The sequence below is a fragment of the Artemia sp. Qi Xiang Cuo genome, chromosome 1 (assembly GCF_049724085.1).
Source record: "Artemia sp. Qi Xiang Cuo chromosome 1, ASM4972408v1, whole genome shotgun sequence".
Classification (NCBI taxonomy): Eukaryota; Metazoa; Arthropoda; class Branchiopoda; order Anostraca; family Artemiidae; genus Artemia; species Artemia sp. Qi Xiang Cuo.
Window position 1 is genome coordinate 16,933,780 of NC_142794.1, and position 15,000 is coordinate 16,948,779.

Here is a 15,000-nt window from a genome sequence, read left to right on the forward strand (position 1 = left end):
GGGCGTATATTGGCACTCCAATCACTTTTGACTTTTAAATGGGAGCCAGAACTTTCAATTTCCAATTAAATGAGCCTTCTCCGAAGTTTATACAACCACCCCTTCCATAAAAACCATACATGCCCCGGGCATAACTTACAAACCTTGCCATTGGGTCCTGGGGATTTTGTTAACCCTGAAGGCATTTTTATATGATAGAAAGAGTGCGCCGAGGAGGGGAGGGGGCTAGTTACCCTCCAGTAACTTTTAACTCTTAAAAAGGGAACTATAGCTTTCTGTTTCAAATATAATGAGCATCTTCCAAAATTTATACATACACTCCTTTCATAGAGACCTTACATGCCCCCGAGTAATAGCTTACAATCCTTGTCCCGGGGTTCTTGGGGGGGGGGGCTGTGTCAACCCTGAAGGCATTGTTATATAATAATTGGCCTATTTTGAACAAAATGTCTATCTCGAAATTTTATTGGATGTATTTGGGAAAAAAGGGCGTGGAAACGAGTTGCCCTCAGATCACTTTTAACTCTTAAAAAGAAACTACAACTATCAATTACCAATTAAATGACCCTCCACCAAAATTTAAAATTTCGATTGGATGCATTTGTGGTAAATGGGGCGTGGGGGAGGGAGCTTTTCCCTCCTAACACTCTTGATTCTTAAAAAGGGAACTAGCTCTTTGAATTTCTAATCCATTGAGCCTCCTCTAAAGTCTGTATGGCCAACTATTGCATAAAAACTTATCTGACCCGGAGAAGAGCTTACAACTCTTGCCCCAAGCTCTGGGCTTGTTTCAACCCTGAAGCATTATTATATAATCTTTGTACTATTTTGAGCAAAATTTGGGTCTTAAAATTTCGATAAGATGCATTTGGGGAAAAGAGGGCGGGGGGGGGGAGCTACTTACCTGTTTTGACTCTTAAAAAGAGAACTAAAAATTTAAATTTCTAATAAATAAGCCTTCTCTAAAGTTTATACGAGCACCTCTTCCAAATAAAACCTTATATTATATGCCCTCTGGCCGTAACTTACAACCCTTGCCCCCGCGCTCTAGTGGGTTGTGTCAGCCCCGGAGGCTTTGCGTTATCATATCTGGACTATTTTAAAAACAAAAGGCTATCTCAAATTCTGATCGGATGTATTTGGGGAAAAGAAGACATGGGGGGATAGTTGAGGAAAAGAGGAATAGGGGAAGTTGAGGACTTTTAAAACGGGAAATAAATATTTAATTTCCAATCAAATGAGCCTTCTCCAAAGTTTATACATCCACCCATTCCATAAAAATCTTATATACCCTCGGGGAATAACTTACAAACCTTGCCTCCAGGCTCTGGAAGATTGTGTCAATCCCGGAGGCATTGTTATATGATTTTCAGATTATCTTGAGCAAAATGGCTTTTTTAACATTTCGATTGAACCTATTTGGGGAAAAGAGGGTTTGGGGGGGGGGGGCTACTTGCCTGCTGATCGCTTTTGACTCTTAAAAAGGGAACCAGAAATTTAAATTTCCAATCAAATAAGCCTTATCAAAAGTTTATACGACCACCTCTTCCATAAAAACCATATATGCTCCCGGGCCAAAAATTACAACCCTTGCCATTGGGCTCTGGGGGGCTGTTTCAGTCCCAGAGGCTTTGCTATATGATACTTGGACTATTTTGAGCAAAATGGTTGTCTTAGAATTTTGATCTGATGCACATCAGAAAAAGAAGGCGTATGGGGATAATTAGGGAAAATGGGGATAGGGGAAGTTGGAGGAACTTTTGACTTTTAAAAAGGAAATAGAAGTTCAATTCCCAATCAGTTGAGTTTCCTCCAAAGTTTATGCAATCACACCTTCCATAAAAACCTTATATACCCTCCGGACATAACTTACAAACCTTTCCTCCGGGCTCTTGGGGGTTATGTAAATTCTGGCGAAATTGTTATATGATTTCCTGACTATTTTGAATACAATGACATTTTCAAAATCACTTTTGACCTCTGATCACTTTTGACTCTTAAAAAAGAAACTTTCAATTTCCAGTCAAATCAGCCTCCTCCAAAGATTATACGACCACCCTTTCCATAAAAGCCTCCTAATCCCCTAGGGCCTAATTTACAATTCTTACCGCCGGGGTCTGAAGGCTTGTCCGGAGGGATTGTTATATGATCTTAGGACTATTTTGAATGAAATGGCTATCTCAGAAATGTCGATCGGATGCATTTAGGAAAAGAGAACATGGGGGGAGACTTGTTGCCCTCCGACCACTTTGGACACTTACAAAGGGAACTAGAACATTCAAATTTCAGGCCAATGAGCCTCCTCTAAAGTTTATACGACCACCCCTTCTATTAAATCATATACGCCCCCGGGGCATATTTTACAATACTTGCTCCTGGGCTCTCGGGGCTTGTGTCGACCCGGGAGTTTTGTCATCTGATCTTTGGACTATTCTGAACAATTTGGCTAGCTAAAAATTTTGATCGGATGCATTTCTGGAAAAAAGGTGTTGAGAGAGGGGCTAGTTGCGAGGGGCTAGTTGCCTACCAATCATTTTGACTCTTAAAAAGGGCACTAGAACTTCCGATTTCCAATCGAATGAGCTTCCTCCGAAGTCTATGCGACCAGCCCTTCTATATGAAATGCCTCTGGGAAAAAAAATAGTAATATAATATTGAAGCCTTATGAGCTTTAATGTAGGTGATGCTAGAGCGTTGCCTCTGAATAGACACTTCACTTCACGAAGAGATATTATGGAAGAAAGACGGATCTGACAATAAAAGAAATTATTCCCGGAAAAAATTAGACGTTTTCTGGAAAATTGACGCTCATGTGCCAATCTTTTTTTATATAAGGAAATATTCCTTTTCCTGTATGTCTTGATAAAAAATCTTTTTTTTATATAAGGAAATATTCCTTTTCCTGTATGTCTTGATAAAAAAAAAGGTGCTGAAGCAACGGATAAACGTTTAATAAGATTTTCGGTTGCCTTGGAGGCAATAAATTATTGAAGCTCTTAAATTGAGGCTTCTCTTATCTCTAGCCCATTCAATAAATAGAGAGTAGTGTTGAAACTTGTCAATTTCCATAACAACGTTTTCTAAATTCGAAATTCAGATTATAAAAACTTTATAGATATTATCCATACCACCTCTTTTCCTTTGTTTTAGTTTTTTTTTTCAAAGAGGAAATTTCCTTTAGAGAACTCTATTTCAGGAGAACGTGTATGGAGATTGGACGGTAGATTGAAATTTTTCTCCAGAAATTTGAAGCTAGATTGCCCAATGATGATTTACTCTTGCTTAATTGTTAAGTTAGCATGATGAATTGCAATTACTTTGGATTATAGCCCGTGGTAACGAACTGTAAGTAAGGAGCGATGCGGCTCAATAGTAACAAAAACTGTAAAAACCCGTGCCTTGATAATAATAGATGCATAAGAGGAATCGATTTTAGGCGAACCGTCAACTCGTATGAAATTCATGAAGTTCACCGGTTTCCGTCAAGATTTACAAGGCTGAGAAAATCTTACAAGTTTTGAAAAAGGGGGATGAACCCCTAAGAAATCAAGTGATGTTAATGAAAATCACACCATGAAATTCAGAATATCAGAGTACCCTACTGTATAGGTTTCCAGCTCCTATATACGAAAATGTGAAATTTTGAATCTTTTGCGTGAAGCAAGATCACGGATGCGTGTTTATTTGTTTTTGCTTTGTTTGATTGTTTTCCCAGAGGTGATCGTATCGAACCAACGATCCTAGAAGATTGGGAGAGGGTCCATTTGATTGGAAATAAAAAATTCTAGTGCCCGTTTAAAGTGACCAAAAATATTGGAGGAGAGCTAGCCCCCCTCCCATCCCCTTTTTATCCAAATTTGTCCGATCAAAATTTTGAGATAGTCATTTCCTTGAACACGATCAAGTCATGTAATGAATATGTTTTTTAGGATGACTTGACCCCCCACAGCCCCAGGGGAAAGGGCTGCAAATTATGAACTTTGCCTGTTGCTTACATATAGTATTGACTATTGGGAAGTGTAAAGATATCTGGTGGGGATTTTCTGATGGGGGGGGGATTAAGTAGGAGGATCTTTCCATGGATGAGTTTTCGTGGAGGAAGGGAATTTTCCATGGGAGGGGGAGCTGGATTTCCCAGCATTAATTATAAACTATCTGAAATTAAAAAAACAAAACAAGTCTTTTCAACTGAAAGTAAGGAACAACATTAAAAATTTAAACGAACAAAAATTATTACGCATATGAGGGGGGTTGCCCCCTCCTCAGTGCCTCACTATTTATGCTAAAGTGTTTTTTAATTTGTAAAAAGCTTATTATTCTAATTAAACGGACGCTGTGTTTCAGGAGTCATTCTTAAATAATTACAACAAAATCAAACTTTGCAATGAATTATTGATTTCGCAGCTGGAGGCTTCCCTTATCTCTAGCCCTTTCAAAGTATGGCAAGTAGGGTCATAGCCCTTACCTTTTGCATCTCTAGCCTTATCAAAGTATGGCAAGTAGCGTTGAAACCTACAAATCCTCGCAACATATTGTATATTCAAAATTTGCATTATAAAAGTTCGCTGATATTATCTACCCTTTTTTCTAGTCTTTTTATTGTTCTAACAAAAAAATTTCTTTAGAGAAACTCTGTTTAAATGGAATAGTAATAGAGACCAAAATATAGACAGAAGTTGCTTGTCAAAACTTCGCAGATGTAATGCATTATCCAGACTTAATCTTACCTTACAGTAAAAATTAGAATGATATTATGTTATAATGTAATTAAGTATATTTTTAAGAAAGTTTTACTATATTAGAAATTTGAAAAGTGGAAATAAATGGTAAACTAATAACTACTACTACTAACAACTCACCGCGACACCAAGCCACCTGAGCTGCGCACGCTTTGGCGGCACAGCTACGCACACAGCTACCCACGCTCCTCCTTCATCTTAATATATTCAAAGCCTCCCTCTTTATACGCTCCCGTGAAGTTCCCATTTCCTTTAAATATTTCTTTTTGACATCCTCCCACCCCAGACGAGGATTACCTGCTTTTTTTAGCCCTAGACGGTTGGCCGAAAAGGACAATATTCGGCAATCTGTCATCCTTCATCCGCAGAACGTGCCAAAGCCATCTCAAACTTTCTTTTCTATAGCTCTAGAAAGGGGATTGAACCACATTTAATCGTACAGTACACTGTTTGAAATACAGTCAGTCAGTCGGGCACCCAGAACAATCCGTAGGCAATTTCTCTGGGAAACATCTAGCAAATCTTCATCCGCTTTTGGGAACGCCCATGTTTCAGAGCCATATTTGACCACTTTTATCGCTGTAGCTTCCAATATTCTAATCTTGGCTTGCAGACTTATCTTCCTATTCTTCCAAACCTTTTAGTTTTGAAAAAACACCCCGAGCCTTGGCTATTCTACTTTTAACATCTTCACTGCTCCCACCGTCTTTAGTAATTACACTACCAAGGTAAGTGAGCGGCCCACCTGATTAATCTTTTCGTTACCCAACGTCATCTTTTCATCGTGATTTATTCATAGCCTTAGTGATTTAGTCTTCTTAACATTAATTTTAAAACCTATTCTAGAACCCTGAACTCGCAAAACCTCTAAAAGCCCATTCATTTTGCTCACACTTTCATCTAGGATGCTTATACTCGTATAATCAGCATAACTTAAGTCCACGAGAGTTTTTCCTCTCCATTTGATTCCGTGGTCTCCCAATGCCTTTCCTGTGCTTCTTAAGACAAAGTCTGTCAACATGATCCAGATAAAGGGGGATAGAACACACCCCTGATTAACTCCTGATCAAACAGTTCGTGGTAACGAACTGTAAGTTAGGAGCGACCCGGCTCAATTGTAACCGAAACTTTAAAAAACGGAATTTTGATACCAATAGATACATCAAAAGAATCATATTTTAATTCTGATTTCAAATATATAAGTTTCATCAAGTTTAATCTTGCCTATCAAAAGTTACGTGCCTAATAAAATTTGGCTGATTTTCGAAAAAAGGGGGAAAGACTCCCTAAAAGTTATAGAACCTTAATGAAAATCACACCATCATATTCAGCGTATCAGAGAACCCTACTGTAGAGTTTTCAAGCTCCTATCTACAAAAATGTGGAATTTTGAATTTTTTGCCAGAATAAAGATCACGGATGCGTGTTAATTTGTTTTTTTTTGTTTTTTTTTTTTTTTTCTTTTCCCGGAGATCGTGACCCAGTGGTCCTAGAATATCGTGGGAGGGCTCATTGGAACGGAAATTAAAAGTTCTAGTGCCCTTTTTAAGTGACCAAAAAATGGAGGGCAACTAGGCCCCATATCAGGCTCATTTTTTTCCCAAAGTCACCCGATCAAAATTTTGAGATAGCCATTTTATTCAGAATAGTCGAAAATATTATAACTATGTCTTTTAGGATGACTTAATCCTTAAAGCCCCCAGGGGAAGGCCTGAAAGTTATGAACTTTACCCAATGCTACATATAGTATAGGTTATTGGGACCCGGCTCAATGGTAACCTAAACCCTAGAAAACGGTAGTTTAGTACAAAAAGAAACATAAAAAGAATCTAATTTAAATGTTGATTTCAAATATATAAGTTTCATCAAGTTTAATCTTACCCATCAAAAGTTACGCGCCTGAAAAAATTTGGCTGATGTTCGAAAAAAGGGGGAAAGACCCCCTAAAAGTTATAAAACCTTAATGAAAATCACACCATCATATTATGCGTATCAGAGAATCTTACTATTAAGGTTTCAAGCTCCTATCTACAAAAAAGTTGAGTTTTGCATTTTTTGTCAGGAGATAGATCACGGGTGCGTGTTTATTTGTTTTTTTTTTTCCCAGGGTTGATCTTATCTACCCAGTTGTCCTAGAGTATCGTGATAGAATTCAATGGACCTGAAACTAAAGGTTCTAGTACCTTTTTTAAGTGACCAATAAAAATGGAAGACAACTAGGCTCCCTCCCACGCTCATTTTTTCCCAAAGTTACCCGATCAAAATTTTGAGATAGCCATTTTGTTCAGCATGTTCGAAAATATAATAAGTATGTCTTTTAGGATGACTTAATTCCCCGAAGTTCCCGGGAGGAGGGCTTTTAGTTATGAACTTTACCCAATGTTAACATCACAGTTTATAGACAGTAAGCTTATCGCAGATCATTTCTGGTCTTCGGTCTCGGTAGTAGTAAGGCCACGATTACTTAAAGATATACATGCACTTTCACAGGCCTGATGTATGGGTATGCGTGTATATTTTCAAATAATTGGGTTACCATGGCCATTTGCCTATTACAATGAACTCTTCATGGGTTGCTAGACATGTTTTTTTATTATGAAATCGATTTTTTGTGGGTCAGTCGATTAGAGAAAGTGGGTGGCTAGTCCAATATAATAACTTGATTGGTCGGTTTTCTAAAAAAAACTTAAAGGAATAGTTTTCTTTACAATTAATATTATTAAGAGAATTGAATTAAAAGAGAATAGTTTTTATTTGCAAGGATATTAGTAGAGGAAAAAAATTAGTAGTGCATTTACATTATTGGAGATTAATGATGGAGCTGAAAACAGTGATGTAATTACTTCTTTAGTTTACGAGATTTGCGAATTTTTTGCGAAAAGGTATTAGCTTAAAGGTATTGCGATGGTTAAGAATGCCTCACGGGTAATTAAAGAATGGGGTGCTTGCATCAACAATACAAAGAATATGCTCAGATACTTAATAGATTTGACGCTTACAAGAGACATTGGCAGAAGGTATTCAATAGCTTAATTGAAAAGTAACGATAGAATGACATTGTGACTTGACCTAGCTTTACCTCGCCGATGTGGTCTGTATAATACATAAGTAACGTTTGAAAAGTATTGTCAATTTAAAAAGAAATGGCTGAAGTGTTTTGAGGGGGATGAGTTGCATGGAGGGATGAGTTGCACGAGGGTTCAGTTAGAGGGGCTACAGTTACACGGGGGTTTCGGTTATACAGGGGTTCAGTTACAAGGGGGGTTCAGCTGCACGGAGGTTGAGTTAAATGGGGATTGAGTTCCACGAGAGTAGTGCTGTGTCGTGGTTTAGCTTGTCACAGTTACATTCTCGTGATCTTTCAAAGTTCACTTTGATTTTAGTTACATGGGGGGTTCAGTTGCACGGGGGTTGAGTTAAATGGGGCTTGAGTTCCACAAGAGTAGTGCTTTGTCGTGGTTTAGCTTGTCACAGTTACTCTCTTTGGGCTGTTTGTGCTTCTTTGGGTTGTGTGTGTCTCTTTGGGCTATGTAAGCCACCGGTCCTCAAAGGTCCCCCAAGCCCCCATGGGCCCCCTCAGACCCTCAAAGCCCTTCCCCGGGCTCCCGTCTTTCGTAGGTGCATGTTGTCTGAAACTTATGTTTTAGGGTGTATGGGTTGCTATTTTTGACTTTTCGCAGTTTGATTTCTTAGTCTTTCGTTGGTGTGTGTTGTCTGAAATCTATGATTTGGGGTGTATGGGTTGCTATTTTTGACTTTTCGGAGTTTGATTTCTTAGTCTTTCGTTGGTGTGTGTTGTCTGAAATCTATGATTTGGGATGTGTGGGTTGCTATTTTTTTACTTTTCTGACCTGGATTTCTTAGCCTTTCATAGGTGTGTATGATATTTTCTTGATAAAACATAGCAGTGACTACATCAGATGGTTTTGCAGTGCAGTGAGTTGTTACTAGAAGTAGTATTTTCGTGTTTTTTGCAAGCCATTCATACTATACCTTAAATGCATTCAGATATTTTCTTGATAAAACATAGCCGTGACTACCTCCGATGGTTTTGTAGTGCAGTGAGTTGTTACTAGTAGTAGTATTTTCGTGTTTTTTTTGCAAGCCATTAATACCATACCTTAAATGCATTCATTTATTTTCTTTATAAAACATAGCCGTTAATAAATCAGATGGGTTTTTTTTTTTTTTTTTTTTTTAATGAAAATCACACCATCAGATTCAGCGTATCAGAGAACCCTACTGTACTCCCTCATAGGTGTTTGTTGTCTGAAACCTATAGTTTGGGGTGAGTAGTTTGCTATTTCAGGCTTTTTCTGAGCTAAGGTTTCCTAGTATTTCGTAGGCGTGTGTTGTCTGAAACTTATGATTTGAGGTGTGTAATTTGCTATTTCCGACTTTTCATAGCCAGATTTCTTAGTCTTTCGTAGGTGTGTGTTGTCTGAAACCTATGATTTGGAGTGGGTGGTTTGCTATATTTGACTTTTCTGAGCTGGTTTTCTTAGCCTTTCATATGGGTGTGTTGACTGAAGCATATGATCTGGGATGGGTGGTTTGCTATTTTTGACTTTTCTAAGCTAGATTTCTTAGTCTTTCATAGGTGTGTATTGTCAGAAAATTATGATTTGGGATGTGTAGTTTGCTTTTAGGACTTTTCAGAGCTATGATTCTTAGTCTCTCATAGGCGTTTCTTGTCTGAAACTTCTAGTTTGGGATGAATAGTTTGCTGAGAAGTTAACTTTAGTATTTTATGGTTTTATGTGCCTGAAATCATGAATTAGAATAGTTAATTATCTGTTTAGGGTTTTCAGACCTAGTTTTTTAGATTTTCGTGCGTGCTCGACTCCTGGGGTTTATTATTTGAGAAGTTAACTTTAGTATTTTGTGGTTTTACGTGCCTGAAATCTTGAATTAGAATTTTTAATTAGCTGTTTAGGTTTTCAGACATTGTTTTTTAGATGTTCATGGGTGTTGGGTTCCTGGAGGGTTTTATGACTCCTCCTCTCAATGAATTCAGATGGTTTTAGGACTCGTCCCCTTAGCCATAACTCCATTCAACCTTGAGCGAGGATATAAAAGTTTGATGAAGTATTTTCTACTTAAAAACTACATTAATAACTTCCAAGATGATAGGACAGTATGACACAGAATTTATCAGTTGCCGAGAGTTCAATGACTCCCCCCCCCGCCATACCTTCCCAGGGTTTTATGACTCCTCCCCACACTGAATTCAGAGGGTTTTAGGACTCATCTCACTAGTCATAACTCCGTTCAACCTTGAGCGACGGTATAAAAGTTTGATGAAGTATTTCTCTACTTAACAACTACATTAATAGCCTCCAAGATGATAGGACTGTATGACACCGAATTTATCAGTTTGAAAAAATCATCTTGCGGTGTTATATTCGAATGTGCTTTTTTATTATTGTCTATGGATCTCGAAGAAATTGACTGTTATCATTGGTTAGTGAACTATAATCTGTTTGAGTATGATAAAAGCTTGTGGAGTACTACATTACGTTATATAAACAGACTGGGATTCTATGATCGAGTGATTACACCACTTAATAATACTGGTCAGGAACTGAGAAATGTCCAGGAGGAAGTCAGTGAAATTTGCAGCTTTTTCGGAGTTGAAGCACTCTACGTAAAGGGCAATGTACCTACAGATAAAGTTTTAATTCAAAAGTGTGACCCTAGGATTCCACTTTTCAATCTAGAAGAGTTTAAGTGTCCTAAATTTGAAGGGGGTTATCACCGTCCTGAAAACGAGGTTAGGTTCTTCGCACAGTGGATACCTAAGAACATACCTGATCGTGATAAATCCATAAGACATGTTAAAAAATTTTATATATCATGGGACCATCGTTTGTGGATGTTTAAGAGTGAACTCTAAGTAATATATTTAGGTTAACATTTGTTGTTGTTTTTTTTTTTTTATCAAAAAAAAAAAAAATATTTTAATAAATTTAATCAATAAAAATCTTTAATATTAACCCGTCCTTGTTCTTTATAATATTTATATTTTAAGAAAGTAACAAAATATTTCCTGAAGTCACCTCTTGGATACACAATGCACAAACTTCACTTAAGAAACTATGAAAAAAATTGTAAGTAAGTAAGTAACAAATTCTTTCTTGAAGTCACCTCTTGGATACACAATACAGAAATTTTCATTAAAGAAATTATGAAAAAAATTGTAAGTAAGTAGCAAATTCTTTCTTGAATTCACCTGCTGGATAAACAAAGACATTTCGTTCAAGAAATTATGACAAAATTCTAAGTAAGTAACAAACTCTTTATTGTTTACATGACTTATATACACGATGTAGAAATTTAATTCAAGAGATTATGAAAAAATTCTCAGTAAGTAACAATTTCTTTCTTGAAGTCATCTCTTGGATACACGGTATGGAAATTTCATTCAAGAAATTATGAAAATATTTGTAAGTAAGTAACAAACTCTTTATTGATTTCACCTCTTGGATATACAGTACAGATACTTCATTCAAGATATTATGAAAAAATTGCAAGTAAGTAACTTTTTTTTCTCTTTATCACAAACAATTTTCACTTAGCTAAATGATGTAGAAATTTAATTCAAGAAATTATTGAAAAATTCTCAGTAAGTAACAATTTCTTTCTTGAAGTCAACTCTTGGATATGCAATGCGGAAATTTCATTCAAGAAATTATGAAAATATTTGTAAGTAAGTAACAAACTCTTTATTGATTTCACCTCTTGGATATACAGTACAGATACTTCATTCAAGAAATTATGAAAAAAAATCCATCGTATATCTAACTCGTGAAAACAATAAAGTTTGTTACTTACTTAGAATTTTGTCATAATTTCTTGAACGAAATGTCTTTTTGTTTTTTTGTTTATCCAACAGGTGAATTCAGGAACATTTCTCCTGGACATTTCTCAGTTCGACCAGTATTATTAAGTGGTGTAATCACTCGATCATAGAATCCCAGTCTGTTTATATAACGTAATGTAGTACTCCACAGGCTTTTAGCATACTCAAACAGATTATAGTTCACTATCAAATGATAACAGTCAATTTCTTTGAGATCCGTAGACAATAATAAAAAAGAACATTCGAATATAACACCACAAGATGATTTGTTCAAACTGATAAATTCAGTGTCATACAGTCCAATCATCTTGGAGGCTATTAATGTAGTTGGTAAGTAGAGAAATACTTCATCAAACTTTTATACCTTCGCTCAAGGTTGAAAGGAGTTATGACTAGTGAGATGAGTCTTAAAACCATCTGAATTCATTGTGGGGAGGAGTCATAAAACCCATGGAAGTCATTGCGGGGGGGGGAGTCATTGAACTCTCGGTAACTGATAAATTATGTGTCATACTGTCTTATCATCTTGGAAGTTATTAATGTAGTTTTTAAGTAGAAAAATACTTCATCAAACTTTTATATCCTCGCTCAAGGTTGAATGGAGTTATGGCTAGGGGGACGAGTCCTAAAACCATCTGAATTCATTGAGAGGAGGAGTCATGAAACCCTCCAGGAACCCAACACCCATGAACATCTAAAAAACAATGTCTGAAAACCTAAACAGCTAATTAAAAATTCTAATTCACGATTTCAGACACGTAAAACCACAAAATACTAAAGTTAACTTCTCAAATAATAAACCCCAGGAGTCGAGCACGCACGAAAATCTAAAAAACTAGGTCTGAAAACCCTAAACAGATAATTAACTATTCTAATTCATGATTTCAGGCACATAAAACCATAAAATACTAAAGTTAACTTCTCAGCAAACTATTCATCCCAAACTAGAAGTTTCAGACAAGAAACGCCTATGAGAGACTAAGAATCATAGCTCTGAAAAGTCCTAAAAGCAAACTACACATCCCAAATCATAATTTTCAGACAATACACACCTATGAAAGACTAAGAAATCTAGCTTAGAAAAGTAAAAAATAGCAAACCACCCATCCCAGATCATAGGCTTCAGTCAACACACCCCTATGAAAGGCTAAGAAAACCAGCTAAGAAAATTCAAAAATAGCAAACCACCCACTCCAAATCATAGGTTTCAGACGACACACACCTACGAAAGACTAAGAAATCTGGCTATGAAAAGTCTTAAATAGCAAATTACACACCTAAAATCATAAGTTTCAGACAACACACGCCTACGAAATGCTAAGAAACCTTAGCTCGGAAAAGCCTGAAATAGCAAACTACTCACCCCAAACTATAGGTTTCAGAAAACAAACACCTATGAGGGACTACAGTAGGGTTCTCTGATACACTGAATGTGATTGTGTGATTTTCATTAAAAAAAAAAAAAACCATATGATGTATTAATTGACATGTTTTAAAAAGAAAAAAAATTAAGTAATTTTATTATTATCTCTTTGGGCATGAAAAAAACAACACGAAAAAAATACTACTAGTAAAAATTATCTTCAATGACAAACCAACTGTTGTTGCAACTAATCTTTTTGAACATGAAAAAATAAGAAATCAATTTATTCCTTGCGTTAAGGACTTGCAAAAAATACGAAAAAAATACTACTATTAAAAGCAAATGGAACCACAAAACCATATTATGTAGTCACGACTATGTTTTATCAATAAAATATCATACACACCTATGAAAGGCTAAGAAATCCAGGTCAGAAAAGTAAAAAAATAGCAACCCCCACATCCCAAATCATAGATTTCAGACAACACACACCAACGAAAGACTAAGAAATCCAACTCCGAAAAGGCAAAAATAGCAACCCATACACCCCAAATCATAGATTTCAGACAACACACACCAACGAAAGACTAAGAAATCCAACTCCGAAAAGTCAAAAATAGCAACCCATACACCCTAAAACATAAGTTTCAGACAACATGCACCTACGAAAGACGGGAGCCTGGGGAGGGGCTTTGAGGGTCTGAGGGGGGCCCATGGGGGCTTGGGGGACCTTTGAGGACCGGTGGCTTACATAGCCCAAAGATACACACACAACCCAAAGAAACACAAACAGCCCAAAGAGAGTAACTGTGACAAGCTAAACCACGACAAAGCACTACTCTTGTGGAACTCAAGCTCCATTTAACTCAACCCCCGTGCAACTGAACCCCCTATGTAACTAAAATCAAAGTGAACTTTGAAAGATTAAGAGAATGTAACTGTGACAAGCTAAACCACGACAAAGCACTATTCTCGTGGAACTCAATCCCCATTTAACTCAACCCCCTTGTAACTGAACCCCCCTTGTAACTGAACCCCTGTATAACCGAAACCCCCGTGTAACTGTAGCCCCTTTAACTGAACCCTCGTGCAACTCATCCCTCCATGCAACTCATCCCCCTCAAAAAACTTCAGACATTTCTTTTTAAATTGACAATACTTTTCAAACGTTACTTATTTATTATACAGACCACATCGGCGAGGTAAAGCTAGGTCAAGTCACAATGTCATTATATCGTTACTTTTCAATTAAGCTATTGAATAACTTCTACCAATATGTCTTGTAAGCGTCAAATCTATTAAGTATCTGAGCATATTCTTTGTATTGTTGATGCAAGCACCCCATATTTTAATTACCCGTGAGGCATTCTTAACCATCGCAATACCTTTACGCTAATACCTTTTCGCAAAAAATTCGCAAATCTCGTAAACTAAAGAAGTAATTACATCACTGTTGTTAGCTCCATCATTAATCTCCAATAATGTAAATGCACCACTCATTTTTTTCCTCTACTAATATCCTTGCAAATAAAAACTATTCTCTTTGAATTCAATTCTCTTACTAATTTGAATTGTAAAGAAAACTATTCCTTTAAGTTTTTTTAGAAAACCGACCAATCAAGTTATTATATTGGACTAGCCACCAACTTTCTCTAATCGACTGACCCACAAAAAATCGATGTCATAATAAAAAAACCTGTCTAGCAACCCATGAAGAGTTCATTGTAATAGGCAAATGGCCCTGGTAACCCAATTACTTGAAAATATACACGCGTATCCATGCCTCAGGCTTGTGAAAGTGCATGTATATCTTTAAGTAATTGGGGCCTTACTACTCTCGGTGCGAACAAAAAGCTCCTCCCACTTATATCTGCCTTAGCGGATTAGTCTGTTATCGTCAATCACTGAGAAATGGTTACCAAGTGCATTATTCGTAATTGCGAAAGCAGAAAAAAACTTGGTGAGCCAGCCAAGTGGTTTGCAAGTGTCCCATCTCACAGGTATAAATTAATTTATATACAAATTATTAATTAATC

The 15,000-nt window shown here is 36.7% G+C and overlaps 1 protein-coding gene across 1 annotated transcript in view; it reads left to right on the forward strand.

Moving 5' to 3' along the window:
• The first annotated feature begins 3,324 nt into the window (after nucleotides 1-3,324).
• Nucleotides 3,325-15,000, forward strand: part of LOC148956060 (2-amino-3-carboxymuconate-6-semialdehyde decarboxylase-like) — a 206,081-nt gene continuing 194,405 nt past the window's right edge. The window contains exon 1 of the mRNA XM_089093860.1: nucleotides 3,325-3,345. The gene's annotated coding sequence lies outside the window, so the exon portion shown is untranslated. The remainder of the gene's footprint in view (nucleotides 3,346-15,000) is intronic.